This window comes from Elephas maximus, chromosome 17 (assembly GCF_024166365.1).
Source record: "Elephas maximus indicus isolate mEleMax1 chromosome 17, mEleMax1 primary haplotype, whole genome shotgun sequence".
In the NCBI taxonomy this organism is placed as follows: domain Eukaryota; kingdom Metazoa; phylum Chordata; class Mammalia; order Proboscidea; family Elephantidae; genus Elephas; species Elephas maximus.
In genome coordinates, this window is record NC_064835.1 from 10,476,440 (window position 1) to 10,492,062 (window position 15,623).

At 42.8% G+C, this 15,623-nt stretch overlaps 1 pseudogene; it reads left to right on the top strand.

The window, feature by feature from the left end:
• The first annotated feature begins 3,953 nt into the window (after nt 1-3,953).
• LOC126060824 (60S ribosomal protein L5-like) lies at nt 3,954-15,324 on the top strand (annotated as a pseudogene).
• Nucleotides 15,325-15,623: the final 299 nt, after the last annotated feature.

Consider the following 15,623-nt stretch of genomic DNA (forward strand, 5'->3'; position numbering starts at 1 on the left):
CTGGTCCCAGACTGAAACCTTGGAGTGCTATTGGGAACCCCAAGATCTGGGGAAATGGGGTGAGGTTCTCAAACCCTGCTGGAAAAACTTGTATAGAACCTTGGGTCCTACCCAAGTGTATCAGGAAAAATGGAAGGAGGATACTTGTGCAGAAGCAAGACAAGAACCTGCAGTCAGAGAAGGTCTAGAAGAAATTGATTACCATTTCATCTCCTTGCCTCAAGCTTGAGAGCCTGTTGGGAGCCAGTGGAGGCTGCCCTGCCTCGGCAGACAAACTTACAGACCCACCTTATAGGACAAGGAGGAGGAAAGCCTGGGCATGGGGCTGGGTGGGGCCCTAAGGAGGGAGCCAGTGCTGTGCCCAAGCCTAGGCCTGTATCCACCAACCCAGTTCCCACGCTCAGGGTCTCTCAAACCACAGCCACTTTCGTGCCTCTCCCCAGGGCTGTCCTGCCTGGTGTCTCAGAATGGGGAAGGACGCTGAGGTTTTCCTCCAAAAACAGGAGTTCTAGCCCCCTTTCCCTGCCCTAAGTGTGATGCCTTCTCCACCTCCCTGCAGTTCACTTAGTAGTAGTATGTGCAGAGACCCTTGCAATTAACTCTCGGTGCTATGAAAGAGCTGGAAAATACCGAAATGGGATCTCCTGGCTTGGGAAGGAAACGCTATGGGGCAGTTCTACTCCGTCCTATAGGGCCACTGTGAGTTGGAATTGACTCGACGGCAACAGGTTAGGCTAGGTTTGGCTTGGGAAGGCATGAGTCAGGGTTTTGCTGCAGTTCTATTTTGTTTCACGCATGGTTATAATCAATTTGCTTTCCTAGGTAAAGGGTGGAGCCCTGGAGCCACGGTGGTTAAGAGCTCAGCTGCTAACCAAAAGGTCAGCAGTTTGGATCCACCAGCTGCTCCTTGGAAACACTATGAGGCAGTTCTACCCTGTCCTATAGGGTCACTATGACTCAGAATTGATTCAATGGCAAAGGGAAGTAAGGGCCAGAGAAAAGGAGAAAGACCCTCAGTGAGAAGGATTGACACAGTGGATGCAACAATGGGCTCAAACATAGCAATGACCCTGAGGATGGCACAGGACAGCAATGATTGTGAGGATGGTACATAGAGTCACTATGAGTTGGAACTGACTTGGCAGTACCTACCAACACCAACGACAGATACTTACTGGCTGCAGTGGAGGCAGGGCCAGGGGCAGGCAGCCCTGAGAAGTATTCGTGGTGGAAACCCAGAGCTGGCTGCCTTGATCTTCTGGGAGATAACTGTTGGCCTCCTTTCCCTCGTAAGTTTAGGATCCTCTATGCCTTTTCGTCCCAAGTGGGGAGGAAGCAGTTACTACTGGCCATCTGGGAGTCCCTGAGTGGTGTAAACAGTTAATGTGCTCACTGTTAACTGAAAAATTGGTGGTTTGAGTCCACCTAGAGGTGCCTTAGAAGAAAGAATTACTTCTGAAAAATCAGGCACTGAAAATCCTATGAAGTACAGTTCTACACTGTCATAACTGAGGTCTCCGTGAGTCAGAACCAACTCAGCAGCAACTGGTTTGGTTTGGTGTTTTTACTGGCTGTCTGGAGCCCCTTCCCCAGACCTGGGAGCCAGGGTGTCCCTCTTCTCTGCACTGTTAGCAATTTCCATTCCCCCTACTTTCCTCCAAGCTCCCTGAAAGCTCCAGATCCCCTGGAATTTTGGTTCCAATCTGGCTTCTAAATCTCTCTTCAGCCAGCCCTGAGGACAGACACGAGTCCTCGTATCAGCTTCCTCCTGCTTGACTGCCCTCATCTTTTGGGGCCTGTCTTAGTTATCCAGTGCTGCTGTAACAGAAATACTACAAGTGGATGGCTTTAATGAAGAGAAAGTTATCCTGTCACCGTTTAGGAGGCTACAAGTCCAAATTCAGGGTGCTAGCTCCAGGGGAAGGTTTTCTGTCCATTGTCTCTGGGGGGAAGATCTTTGTCATCTATCTTCCCCTGGTCTAGGAACTTCTCAACGCAGGGACCCCAGGTCCAAAGGATGCATTCTACTCCTGCTCTTCTTTCTTGGTGGTATGAGGCTCCTCTCCTCTCTGCTCGATTCTTTTTTTAATATCACAAAAGAGGTTGACTCGAGATACAACCTAATCCTGTAGATTGAGTCCTGCCTTATTAACACTGCCTCTAATTCTGCATCATTAACGTCGTAGAGGTTAGGATTTACAACACACAGGATAATCACTTCAGATCGCAAAATGGTGGATAACCACACAACACTGGGAATCATTTTAGGGGAAACAATTCAATCCATACCAGGGCCCCAGCCCACACTCATCCTGGCCTTCCCTTTAATTTTCCCTTATTGAGCCAAGAGTAAGGGATAGAGAAAGCACATGCTGTCCTCTGTCCCTGTGTGCGCTCCTCCAGCCCTGTGTCCTCTAGTCTCAGAGCCCTCATGGTAGGTTTGGGGGATGCTGATGGAGAGGCTTCCCGGCCAGCAGAGCTCCTACTTCTGCTGAGTCAGCTGGACCAGCATCTGGTCCAGAGTCTGAACTGCTTGCACCACAGTCTAGTTGACAGACACATGGTACCCGCACTCCTAGGAGGTCCTGAGAGGAAGGACCCTGGCTGTAGATGGGCCTGGGCTCACTCCAGGTGTCACCCTTCACTGCTTCCCCTCCCAGACAGAGCTGGTTAAGAGACGAGGATTCAACCTCAGGTTTTGCTTTTAACAGGTCTGGGCGGGTTTTCTTACCTGTCAAATGGAGAAAATAATGCCAACTCACGAGGTTGTTGGGAGGATTTAATGATATATGCACATAAAGCACTCAGCAGAGCCTGGCATGTGGCAAGTGCTGACTCAGTAAGGGGCACTTCCTGTTAATAGTATGTTGATGTATTGATTTTACGTACACAGCAGGTCCCCATCTCAGGTTATTGTCTTCCTGGCATTGACGTTCAAGGCACATCAAATCAGTAATTAGTTACCAGATAAGCACAGCATCAGATCAAGGGAAGTGGGAGGGTGTGGGGGAATATTCTCTCTGAGCTCCAGGAAAGCCCCACAAAATATCGCTGAGCCTCCACGGGTGCTACCTCTCCAGTACACAGAAGCCTGCCAGTGTCCTCACTCCCGGTCCTGTCCTCTGCCCTGGGTTGCTGGATGCTGGTTTTGATTTATGAAGCCTGTTTCCTCAGCAACCTGGGATCCCCTTTGCTGACACGTCCTTTTTCTAGATGCGTGAGTGTTGCTGACTAAGCCAGAGTTAAGCCTCTGTCCCTGAGACTTCGAGACAGTGCATCGCCACCCATTATGAGCTGACTTCACAAATCCAACTCTCACTGCTCAGGGGGTTCCCACTTCTGCAGCCCATGGCCTGGCTGCTGGTGTGCAAGTTACACCACCATTCACCATGCTCAGGGTGTGATGGTTATAGTGAGCCTCTGCCTCACATATCACCAAGATTCAGATGTACTATGACTCAGTCTCTCCCTTCGAATTGGGAGGTCCTTGGCCACATGCCAGATAGGCTTACAATTTTGTTCCATGAAAAAGAAAAGCGGCTCCTTTTATAGCTGAGTAGTATTCCACAGCATGTCTGTACCATACCACATGGATGAGCCTTGAAAACACCATGCTAAGTGAAATAAGTCAGTCATAAAAGGACAAATATTGTATTATCTCACTTATATGAAATATCTAGAATAGGCAAAAGCACACAGACCAAAGTTTATTAGATGTTACCAGGGGCAGGAGGAAAGAGGAAAAAAGGGACTCATTGCTTAGGGGACACTGAGCTTCTGTTAAGGGTGATGGAAAATTTTGGAAACAGATGGTGGTGATGATCAAACAACATGGTGAAAGTAATTACCGCTGCTGAACTGTTAAAAAATGTTGAAATGCACCCCCTCCCCGCCCCGGTAAAGCTGCTGGACCCTGGACCTGCAGGTCTGTGGCAAGCCACGGATGTCAGTCCCTGTTCTGCAGGATGGGGTTTGTTAGAGGTGTCAAAAACAAGGCCTACTTCAAGAGCTACCAAGTGCGATTTAGAAGAAGATGAGAAGAACAGGGAGGCAGGGCCAAGATGGCAGAGTAGTCAGATGCTTCCTGTAGTCCCTCTTACAGCAAAGACGTGAAAAAACAACTGAATTCAATGTATATGACAATCTGGGAGCCCTGAACATCAAAGGCAACGTTGAGGAGCGGGACCAAGTGGCAGTGGGATGGAGAGATGGTTCAGAAGCAGCAAGGAGTTGCCAGACCTGACCTGTACAGAACTGACACTCTGCAGGCCAGACCAGCTGACAAGCAGTGGTGTTCAGGACAAATTTTTCACATCAGGATAGACCAAGTGGCAGAGAGTCCACTCCACCCCCTAAAACCAGCAAGAAGCAGTCCTCAATAGGCAAAAGATAAGTACATGCATCTAACCTATCACACAGATCAAAAAACACCCTGTTTGGGAAGAACCTCTCTCCCTGCTCCTTCCCTGCGCTACACTGGGTCCTGGGCTGGCTTCGGAGATTGCCGATTGACCCTTTCCCTGGGCCAGAAGTAGGGCTCATCAGGCACCCTGAGCCATCCTCCTGGCCTGGGAGAGAGAACAAATTAACAAACAGGAAAAAATAATCTGCCAGCAACCCTAAGCTGGGAACTCAGGGCAGGTACAGCTCCTTTGCCTAGGCACAGGCATAATGGGCCCATGGACTTTGAGTGCTGTCATGGATTGAATTGTGTCCCCTCAAAATATCTGTCAACGTGGCTAGGTCACGGTTCCCTTGTATGACTATGATTGTCTACCATTTTATCTTCTGATATGATTTTCCTATGTATTGTAAATCCTATCACTATGGTGTAATAAGATGGATTAGTGGCAGTTATACTGATGAGGTATACAAGATTAGATAGTGTCTTAAGCCAATCTCTTTTGAGATATAAAAGAGAGATGCAAACAGAGAGACATGGGGACCTCGTACCACCAAAAAAGCAGTGCCAGAAGCACAGCACATCCTTTGGTCCTGAGGTTCCTGTGCTGAGATGCTCCCAGCCCAGAGGAGGACTGATGCATCACAAGGACCTTCCTCCAGAGCTGACAGAGAAAGAAAGCCTTTCCCTGGAGCTGATACCCTGAATTTGGACCTGTAGCCTACTCAACTGTGAGAGAATAAACTTCTCTTTGTTAAAGCCATCCACTTGTGGTATTTCTGTTATAGCAGCATTAGATGACTAAGACAAATGCCTTTTACCCCTGCATAGGCCTATGTGGGCCCATTTCAACAGTGTAGGCCCTCATTAGCACAGTACAACAGGGTATATACCTGAAGCCTAACTTCACTGTATCGGCTATATGGTGGAGTGGCAGGTTTCCAATGTATGACACTGTTCTGCCCATTAAGCAGGGTGCTTATCTACCCACATCAGGTACTTGAAGACTGATGGCTGTACTGATACCACCTGTCCATCTGCAACAGGAGTCCAAGATTAAGTGGTGCCTCCCAGACCTTACAGCCAATGACACTGGGTGTCTATAGTCCAGCTGCAAAACCCACCCACCTACACACTCTAGGGAACAGGGACACACTTTCCTCCCAGACACTCAGGGGTAGCTGTCAGCCCCCTACCTTGCTCAGCATATGACCCCCTACTCAGCCAGATACTCATGCCTACTCCAATCACCCCTGCCTGTTTAGGACGGTAGGTAAGAGCCTGCACCACACACTTGGTGACCAACTATCTGGACACCTGAGCTGAATCCATATAAGAAAAGTAAATGGACTCCTGGGCTCATGTACCTAGTAACAAATCTAACCACCCATTGCAGGTCGTACAGCTTCAAAGTGACCAATAATCAAAGTAGCTCTCGGAAGCAGCCTATTTGGGCATATCAAAACAAGAAAAGAAGCTAGGACACAGTAAGCGAACATAAAGAAAATAAATATAATAACTTAACGATGATTTGGAGACAACAGTCAATATCAAATCACATAAAGAGGCAGACCATGATGGCTTCAGCAAGCTCCCAAAACAAAGAATCAAGAAATCTTCTGGATGAAGAGAATTTCCCAGAATTACTGAAGGTAGAATACAAAAGATTAATATACAGAACTCTTCAAGAGATCAGGAAGATCAGGCAAAATGCAGAACAAGCCAAAGAATGCACAGACAAAGCAATAGAGGAACTTAAGAAGATTATAGAAGAGCACAACAACAAATTTAACAGGCTTAAGAATCCATAGAGAGACTGCAAACAGAAATCCAGGAGATTAACAATAAAATTTCAGAATTAGAAAACTCAATAGAAAGTCATAGGAGAAGAATTGAGGAAATTGAAGTCAGAATTAGTGAGACTGAAGATAAAGTGCTTGGCACCAACATATTTGAGGAAAAATCAGATAAAAGAATTTTTGAAATGAAGAAATCCAAGAATTATGTGGGACTGTATCAAGAGAAATAACCTATGAGTGACTGGAGTACCAGAATGGGGGCAGGGGGAATAACAGAAAATACAGAGAGAATTGTTGAACATTTCCTGGCAGAAAACTTACCTGATATCATAAAAGATGAAAGATAGCTATCCAAGATGCTCATCAAACCCGACACAAGGTAGATGCCAAAAGAAAGTCACCAAGACATACTATAAGCAAACTCGCCAAAACCAAAGATAGAGAATTTTAAGACTAGCTAGGGATAAACAAAAAGTCATCTCCAAAGGAGAGTCAATAAGACTAAACTCTGACTATTCGCCAGAAACCATGCAGGCAAGAAGGCAATGGGCTGCCATATGTAAAGTCTTGAAGGAAAAAAATTGCCAGCCAAGAATTATATATCCAGGAAAACTACCTCTCAAATATAATGGTGAAATTAGGGCATTTCCAGATAAACAGAAGTTTGTGGAATTTGCAAAACCCAAACCAAAATTACAAGAAATACTAAAGGGAGTCCTCCAGTTACAAAGTCAATAACATCCGATAACAACCCAAGACTAGAACATAGGACAAAGCAACCGGATATAAACCCAGACAGGGAAGTAACAAAAATAAATCAAAGCTAAAGCACTGAAAATAGGGAAATACAGACATCGACATGTAAAAGATGACAACATTAATACAAAAAAGAGGGACTAAAATATGCAGTCATAGATCTTTCATATGAAGAGGAAATCAAGATGATATAAAGAAATAAAAGATTGGTTTAAACTTAGAAAATAGTGGTAAATATTGAGGTAACCACAAAGGAAACTAACAATCCTACACATCAAAATAAGTACAAGAAAAACATAAAGACTCAGCAAATACAAAATCAACAACAATGAAAAAGATGAAAAGAAAATACATAAAGAAAAATGACTCAGCACAGAAAATTAAGTGGAACAAAGAAACTGTCAACAACACACAAAAAAAGACATCAAAATGACGGCACGAAACACATAAACCAAAAACTAAACACATACCTATCGATAATTACGCTCAATGTAAGTGGATTAAACGCACCAATAAAGAGACAGAGAGTGGCAGAATGGATAAAAAACACGATCCCTCTATATACTGGCTACAAGAGATACACCTTAAAGACACAAAAAAAACTAAAACTCAAAGGATGGAATATATATATATATATATATATATCAAGCAAACAATAATCAAAAAAAGAGCAGGAATGGCAATATTAATCTCTGACAAAATCGATTTTAAAGTAAAATCCACCACAAAGGATAAGGAAGGACACTATATAATGATTAAAGGGTCAATAAACCAGGAGGACATAACCATAGTTAATATTTACATACGCAATGACAGGGCTCCAAAATACATAAAACAAACTCTAACAGCATTGAAAAGAGAGACAGCTCCGCAATGATAACAAGAGACTTCAACACACCAGTTACGGTGAAGGACAGAACATCCAGAAAGAAGACATGCACAATCTAAATGCCACAAGCAACCAATCTGATCTCATAGACATGTACAGAGCACTCCACCCAACAGCAGCCAACTATGCTTTCTTTTCCAATGCACATGGAACATTCTCCAGAAGAGATCACATATTAGGCCTTAAACCAAGCCTTAACAGAATCCAATGCATCAAAATATCACGAAGTATCTTGTCTGACAATAAAGCCATAAAAGTAGAAATCAAAAAATGGAAAAAAATCAAACACATGGAAAGTGAACAACACCTTGCTCAAAAACTACTGGGTTATAGAAGAAATTAAGGATGGAATAAAATTCACAGAATCAAATGAGAATGAAAACACATTCTAGCAGAACCTTTGGGACACAGCAAAAGCAGTGCTCAGAGGTCAATTAATAGCAATAAATGCACACATCCAAAAGGAAGAAAGGGCCAAAATCAAAACATTAACCCTACTACTCAAACAAATAGAAAGAAAGCAGCAAAAGAAGTCCTCGGGCACCAGAAGAAGGCAAATAATAAAAATTAGAGCTGAATTAAATGAAATAGAAAGTAGAAAAACAACTGAGTTAACAAGACCAAAACCTGGTTCTTTGAAAACATCAACAAAATTGACAAACCTTTGGCCAAACTGAAAAAAGAACAACAAGAGAGGAAGCAAATAACTCAAATAAGAAATGAGATGGCCAATATCACAACAGATCCAACTGAAATTAAAAGAATCATAACAGAATACTATGAAAAACTATACTCTAACAAATTTGAAAACCTAGAGGAAATGGACGAATTTCTAGAAACATGCTACCTACCTAAACTAATACAAACAGAGGCAGAACAACTAAATAAATCTGTAACAAAAGAAGAGATTGAAAAGGTAATTTAAAAAACTCCCAACACAAAAGAGCCCTGGCACTGGTGGCTTCAATGGAGAATTCTACCAAACTTTCAGAGAAGAGTTAATACCACTATTACTAAAGGTATTTCAGAGCATAGAAAAGGATGGAATACTCCCAAACTCATTTTATGAAGCCCAGCATAACCCTGATACCAAAACCAGGTAAAGACACCACAAAAAAAGAAAATTACAGACCAATACCGTTCACGAACATAGACACAAAAATCCTCAACAAAATTCTAGCCGATAGAATTCAACAGCATATCAAAAAAATAATTCACCACGACCAGGTGGGTTTCATACCAGGTACGCAGGGTGGTTCAACATTAGAAAAATAATCACATAAATAAAACAAGACAAGAACACATGATCTTATCAATAGCCACAGAAAAGGAATTGACAAAGTTCAACACCCATTCATGATAAAAACTCTCAGCAAAATAGGAATAGAAGGGAAATTCCTCATCATAACAAAGGACATTTATACAAAGCCAAGGGCCAACATCATCCTAAAGGGAGAGAGTCTGAAAGCATTCCCCTTGAGAATGGGAGCCAGACAAGGATGCCCGTTATCACCACTCTTATTCAACATTGTGCTGGAGGTACTAGCCAGAGCAATTAGGCTAGAAAAAGAAATAAAGAGCATCCAGATTGGTAAGGAAGAAGTAAAAGTATCTCTATTTGCAGTTGATATGATCTTATACAGAGAAAACCCTGAAGAACCCATAAGAAAACCACTGGAACTAATAGAATATTTCAGCAGAGTATCAGAATATAAGACAAACGTACAAAAATCAGTTGGATTTGTCTATAACAATAAAGAGAACTTCGAAGGGGAAATCACCAAATCAATACCATTTACAATAGCCCCCAAGAAGATAAAACACTTCAGAATAAATCTAACCAGAGTTGTAAAACACTTATACAAAGAAAATTACAAGACACCGTGAAAGAAAATTACCAGCCGACTGTGGAACAGACCATCAATTTCTCATATGCAAGTTCAAGCTGAAACTGAAGAAAATCAGAGCAAGTCCACGAAAGCCAAAATATGACCTTGAGCACATCCCACCTGAATTTAGAGACCATTTCAAGAAAAGATTTGACGCATTGAACACTAGTGACTGAAGACCAGACGAGTTGTGGAATGACATCAAGGACATCATCCATGAAGAAAGCAAGAGGTCACTGAAAAGAAAGAAAAGACCAAGGTGGATGTCAGAGGAGACTCTGAAACTTGCTCTCGAATGTCGAGCAGCTAAAGCAAAAGGAAGAATTGAGAAGTAAAAAACTGAACAGAAGATTTCAAAGGGCGTCTTGAGAAGACAAAGTATTATAATGACATGTACAAAGAGCTGGAGATGGAAAACCAAAAGGGAAGAACACGCTCGGCGTTTCTCAAGCTGAAAGAACTGAAGAAAAAATTCAAGCCTCGAGTTGCAATAGTGAAGGATTCTATGGGGAAAATATTAAACAAAGCAGGAAGTATCAAAAGAAGATGGAAGGAATACACAGAGTCATTATACCAAAAAGCATTAGTCTATGTTCAACCATTTCAAGAGGTGGCAGATGATCAGGAAACGATGGTACTGAAGGAAGAAGTCCAAGCTGCTTTGAAGGCATTGGCGAAAAACAAGCCTCCAGGAAATGATGGAATATCAATTGAGATGTTTCAACAGACAGATGCAGCACAGGAGGTACTCACTCGTCTATGCCAAGAAATTTGGAAGACAGCTTTCTGGTCAACTGACTGGAAGAGATCCATATTTATTCCTATTCCCAAGAAAGGGGATCCAACCGAATGTGGAAATTATAGGACAATATCATTGATATCATACGCAAGCAAAATTTTGCTGAAGATCATTCAAAAATGGCTGCAGCAGTATATTGACAGGGAACTGCCAGAAATTCAGGGCGGTTTCAGAAGAGGATGTGGAACCAGGGATATCATTGCTGATGTCAAAAGAATCCTGGCTGAAAGCAGAGAATACCAGAAGGATGTTTACCTGTGTTTTATTGACTATGCAAAGGCATTTGACTGTGTGGATCGTAACAAATTATGGAAAACATTGCAAAGAATGGGAATTCCAGAACACTTAATTGTGCTCATGAGGAACCTTTACATAGATCAAGAGGCAGTTGTTTGGACAGAACAAGGGTTTAAAGTCAGGAAAGTCAGGAAAGGTGTGCATCAGGGTTGTACTCTTTCACCATAACCTATTCAATCTGTATGCTGAGCAAATAATCCGAGAAGCTGGACTATATGAAGAAGAATGTGGCATCAGGATTGGAGGAAGACTCGTTAACAATCTGCGTTATGCAGATGACACAACCTTGCTTGCTGAAAGTGAAGAGGACTTGAAGCACTTACTAATGAAGGTCAGAGACCACAGCCTTCAGTATGGATTGCACCTCAACATAAAGAAAACAAAAATCCTTACAACTGGACCAGTGAGCAACATCATGATAAACAGAAAAAAGATTGAAGTTGTCAAGGATTTCATTTTACTTGGATCCACAATCAACAGCCATGGAAGCAGCAGTCAAGAAATCAAAAGACGCATTGCATTGGGTAAATCTGCTGCAAAGGACCTCTTCAAACTGTTGAAGAGCAAAGATGTCACCTTGAAGACTAAGGTGTGCCTGACCCAAGCCATGGTATTTTAAATCGCATGATATGCGTGTGAAAGCTGGACAACGAATAAGGAAGACTGAAGAAGAATTGATGCCTTTGAACTGTGGTGTTGGTGAAGAATATTGAATATACCATGGACTGCCAAAAGAATGAACAAACCCGTCTTGGAAGAAGTACAACCAGAATGCTCCTTAGAAGCAAAGATGGCGAGACTGCGTCTTACATACTTTGGACATGTTGTCAGGAGGGATCAGTCCCCGGAGAAGGACATCATGCTTGGCAGAGTACAGGGTCAGCGGAAAAGAGGAAGACCCTCAACAAGGTGGATTGACACAGTGGCTGCAACAATGAGCTCAAGCATAGCAACAATTGCGAGGATGGCTTAGGACCAGGCAGTGTTTCATTCTGTTGTACATAGTGTCGCTATGAGTCGGAACCGACTTGACGGCACCTAACAACGACACCAACAACTGCAAAAATCCAAAAGAGACCTACGTAAGTGGAAAACCATACCTTGCTCATGGATAGGAAGACTCAAAATTGTGAAAATGTCTATTCTACCCAAAGCGACCTGCAGACACAATGCAACCCCTATCCAAATTCCAATGGCATTTTTTAATGAGATGGAGAAACAAATTACCAACTTCATATGGAAAGGGAAGAGGCCCTGGATAAGTAAAGCATTACTCAAGAAGAAAGTGGGAGGCCTCACACTACCTGATTTTAGAACGTATTATACCACCAAGGTAGTCAAAACAGCCTGGTACTGGTACAACAACAGATACATAGACCAATAGAACAGAATTGAGAACCCAGACATAAAGTCATCCACCTATGAGCAGCTGATATTTGACAAAAGCCTGAAGTCCGTTCATTGGGAAAAAGTCTCTTTAACAAATGGTGCTGGCATAACTGGGTATCCATCTGCAAAAAAATGAAACAAGACCCATACCTCACACCATGTACAAAAACTAACTCAAAATGGATCGAAGTCCTAAATATAAAATCTAAAACATTAAAGATCATGGAAGAAAAAATAGGGACAATGCTAGGAGCCCAAATATGTGGCATAAACAGGATACAAAACATTACTAACAATGCAAAAACACCAGAAAAGAAACTAGACGACTGGGAGCTCCTAAAAATCAAACACTTATGCTCACCAAAAGACAACCTACAGACTGGGAAAAAAAATTTTGGCTACGACAAATCCGATCAGCATCTAATGTCTAAAAGCTACCAGATATTGCAAAACCTCAGCAACAAAAAGACAAATAACCCAATTAAAAAATGGTGAAAGGATATGAACGACACTTCACGAAAGAAGGCATTCAGGCAGCTAACATGACGAAATGCTCACAATTAACCATTAGAGAAATGCAAATCAAAACTACAGTGAGATAAAATCTCACCCCAACAAGGCTAGCATTAATGCAAAAAACATAAAATAATAAATGTTGGAGAGGTTGTGGAGAGACTGGAGCACTTATACACTGCTAGTGGGAATGTGAAATGGTACAACCACTTTGGAAGTCAATTTGGCACTTCCTTAAAAAACTAGAAATAGAACTGCCATACGAACCAGCAATCCCCACTCCTTGGAATATATTCTAGAGAAATAAGAGCCCTCACATGAATAGATAAATGCACACCCATGTTCATTGCAGCAGTGTTCATAATAGCAAAAAGGTGGCAACAACCTAGGTGCCCATCAACAGACGAATGGATTAAAAAATTATGGTATATTCACACAATGGAATACTATACAACAATAAAGAACAAAGATGAATCCGTGAAACATCTCATAACATGAATGAATATGGAAAGCATTATGGTGAGTGAAATCAGTTAGTCACAAAAGGACAAACATTATATGAGACCACTATTATAAGAACTCAAGAAAAGGTTTAAACACAGAAGAAAACATTCTTTTATGGTTTCGAGGGGAGGGAGAGAGGGAGAGGGGTATTCACTAACTAGATAATAAACCAAAAAACCAAACCCATTGCCATCGAGTCGGGTCCAACTCATAGCGAACCTATAGGACAGGGTAGAACTACCCCATAGAGTTTCCAAGGAGCGCCTGGTGCATTTGAACTGCCGGCCTTTTGGCTAGCAGCCGCAGCACTTAACCACTACGCCACCAGGGTTTCCAACTAATAGACAAGAATTATCTTAGGTGAAGGGAAGGACAACACACAATACAGGGGAAGTCAGCACAACCGAACTAAACCAAAAGCTAAGAAGTCTCCTGAATAAAACCAAACACTTCAAGTGACAGAGTAGCAGTGGCGGGGGCCTGGGTACCATGGTTTCAGGGGACTTCTAGGTAAACTGGCATAACAAAGTTTATTAAGAAAATGTTCTGCATCCCACTTTGGTGAGTGGCATTTGGGATCTTAAAAGTTAGCAAGCAGCCATCTAAGATGTATCAATTGGTCCCAAGCCACCTGGAGCAAAGAAGAATGAAGAACACTAAAGAGGCAAGGAAAATATTAGCCCAAGAGACAGAAAGGGCCACATCAACCAGAGACTCCATCAGCCTGAGACCAGAAAAACTAGATGGTGCCCAGCTACCACCAATGACCGCCCTGACAGGGAACACAACAGAGAGTTCCTAGTGAAGCAGGAGAAAAGTGGGGTGCAGAACTCAAATTCCAGTAGAAAGACCAGACTTAATGGTCTGACTGAGACTGCGGAGACCCCAGAAGACATGTTCCCCAGACTCTCTGTTAGCCCAGAACTGAAACCATTCCAGAAGCCAACTCTTCAGACAGAGATTAGACTGGACTGTAAGAGATAAAATGATATTGTGAAGACAGCGCTTCTCAGCTCAAGTAGATACAGGAGACTAATTTGGCAGCCACTGTCTGGAGGTGAGATAAGAAGGCAAAAAGAGACAGGAGCTGGTTGAGTGGACACGGGAAATCCAGGGTAGAAAGGAGGAGTGTGCTGTCACATTATAGGGAGAGCAACTAGGGTCACATAACAGCGAGTGTATAAATTTTTATATGAGAAACTAACTCGAACTGTAAACTTTCACTTAAAACACAATAAACTAAACTAAGAAGACAAGAGGGTAAAACTGATTACTATCCTCGGGAAAGCTTGGTAATCCAGGATAAAAATAAGTACAGCACACCCAAACACAGAACGATAGTTCGTGTAACCAACAGAGATGTCATCTGCCAGACTGCTTACGCCCTTATTGAAGGCAATACGATAGTCTGCGCAGCTTATGCTCGCAAACTCCCAAGTGTGGTGTGAAAGTTGGCCTGAGAAATTATGCTGCGGTATATTGCACTGGCCTGCTGCAGGCCCACAGGCCTCTCAGTAGCTTTGGTAGGACAAGACCTGCAAAGGCCAAGTAGAGATAACCAGAGATGAACACAATGTGGAAAGCATTGACGGGCAACCTGGTGCCTTCGCCAGCTAGTTCGTTGCAGGCCTTGCCAGAACAACCACTGGGAATAAAGTTTTGGGGGCTCTGAGGGGAGCAGTGGATGGAGACTTATCTATCCCTCACAGTACCAAACGATTCCCTGGTTGATTCAGAAAGCAAGGAATTCAACGTAGAAGTACATCGGAAACACATCTCGGGTCAGAACGTTACAGATTGTATGTTACCTAATGGAAGATAAAGGTGCTTACAAGAAACAATTCTCTCAGTACATAAAGAACAACGTAACTCCAGACATGATGGAGGACATGTACAAGGAAACGCATGCTGCTCTATGAGAGAATCCAGTTTATGAGAAGAAGCCTAAGAAAGATGTTAAAAAGAAAAGGTAGAATCATCCCAAGATGTCTCTTGCCCAGAATAAAGATCGGGTAGCTCAGAAGAAGGCAAGCTTCCTCAGACCTCAGGAGCGGGCTGCTGAGAGCTAAACCAAACCACAATTTTCTATGAAGATGTTTCAGATAAAGACAATAGACTTACTGACCAAGCAGGGAAAAAAAAAAAAAAAAAAGGTGTTGAAATGGCAAATTTTTTGCTATATATATAGCTCACTACAATCAATCAATAAATAGGTAGATAGCTAGGTAGGCAGGCAAGCAAGCAAGCATGCAAGAGAGAGAAGCCGATCAAGAGACACACTCCAGAGCCGACACATCACGTCAGGCACTCCCTTCAGGACAGAGGACTGAGACCTGGCTCCTCCTCAGGCCGTGGCTTCAGGGCCCCTTCCAGACAAAGCAAAGGG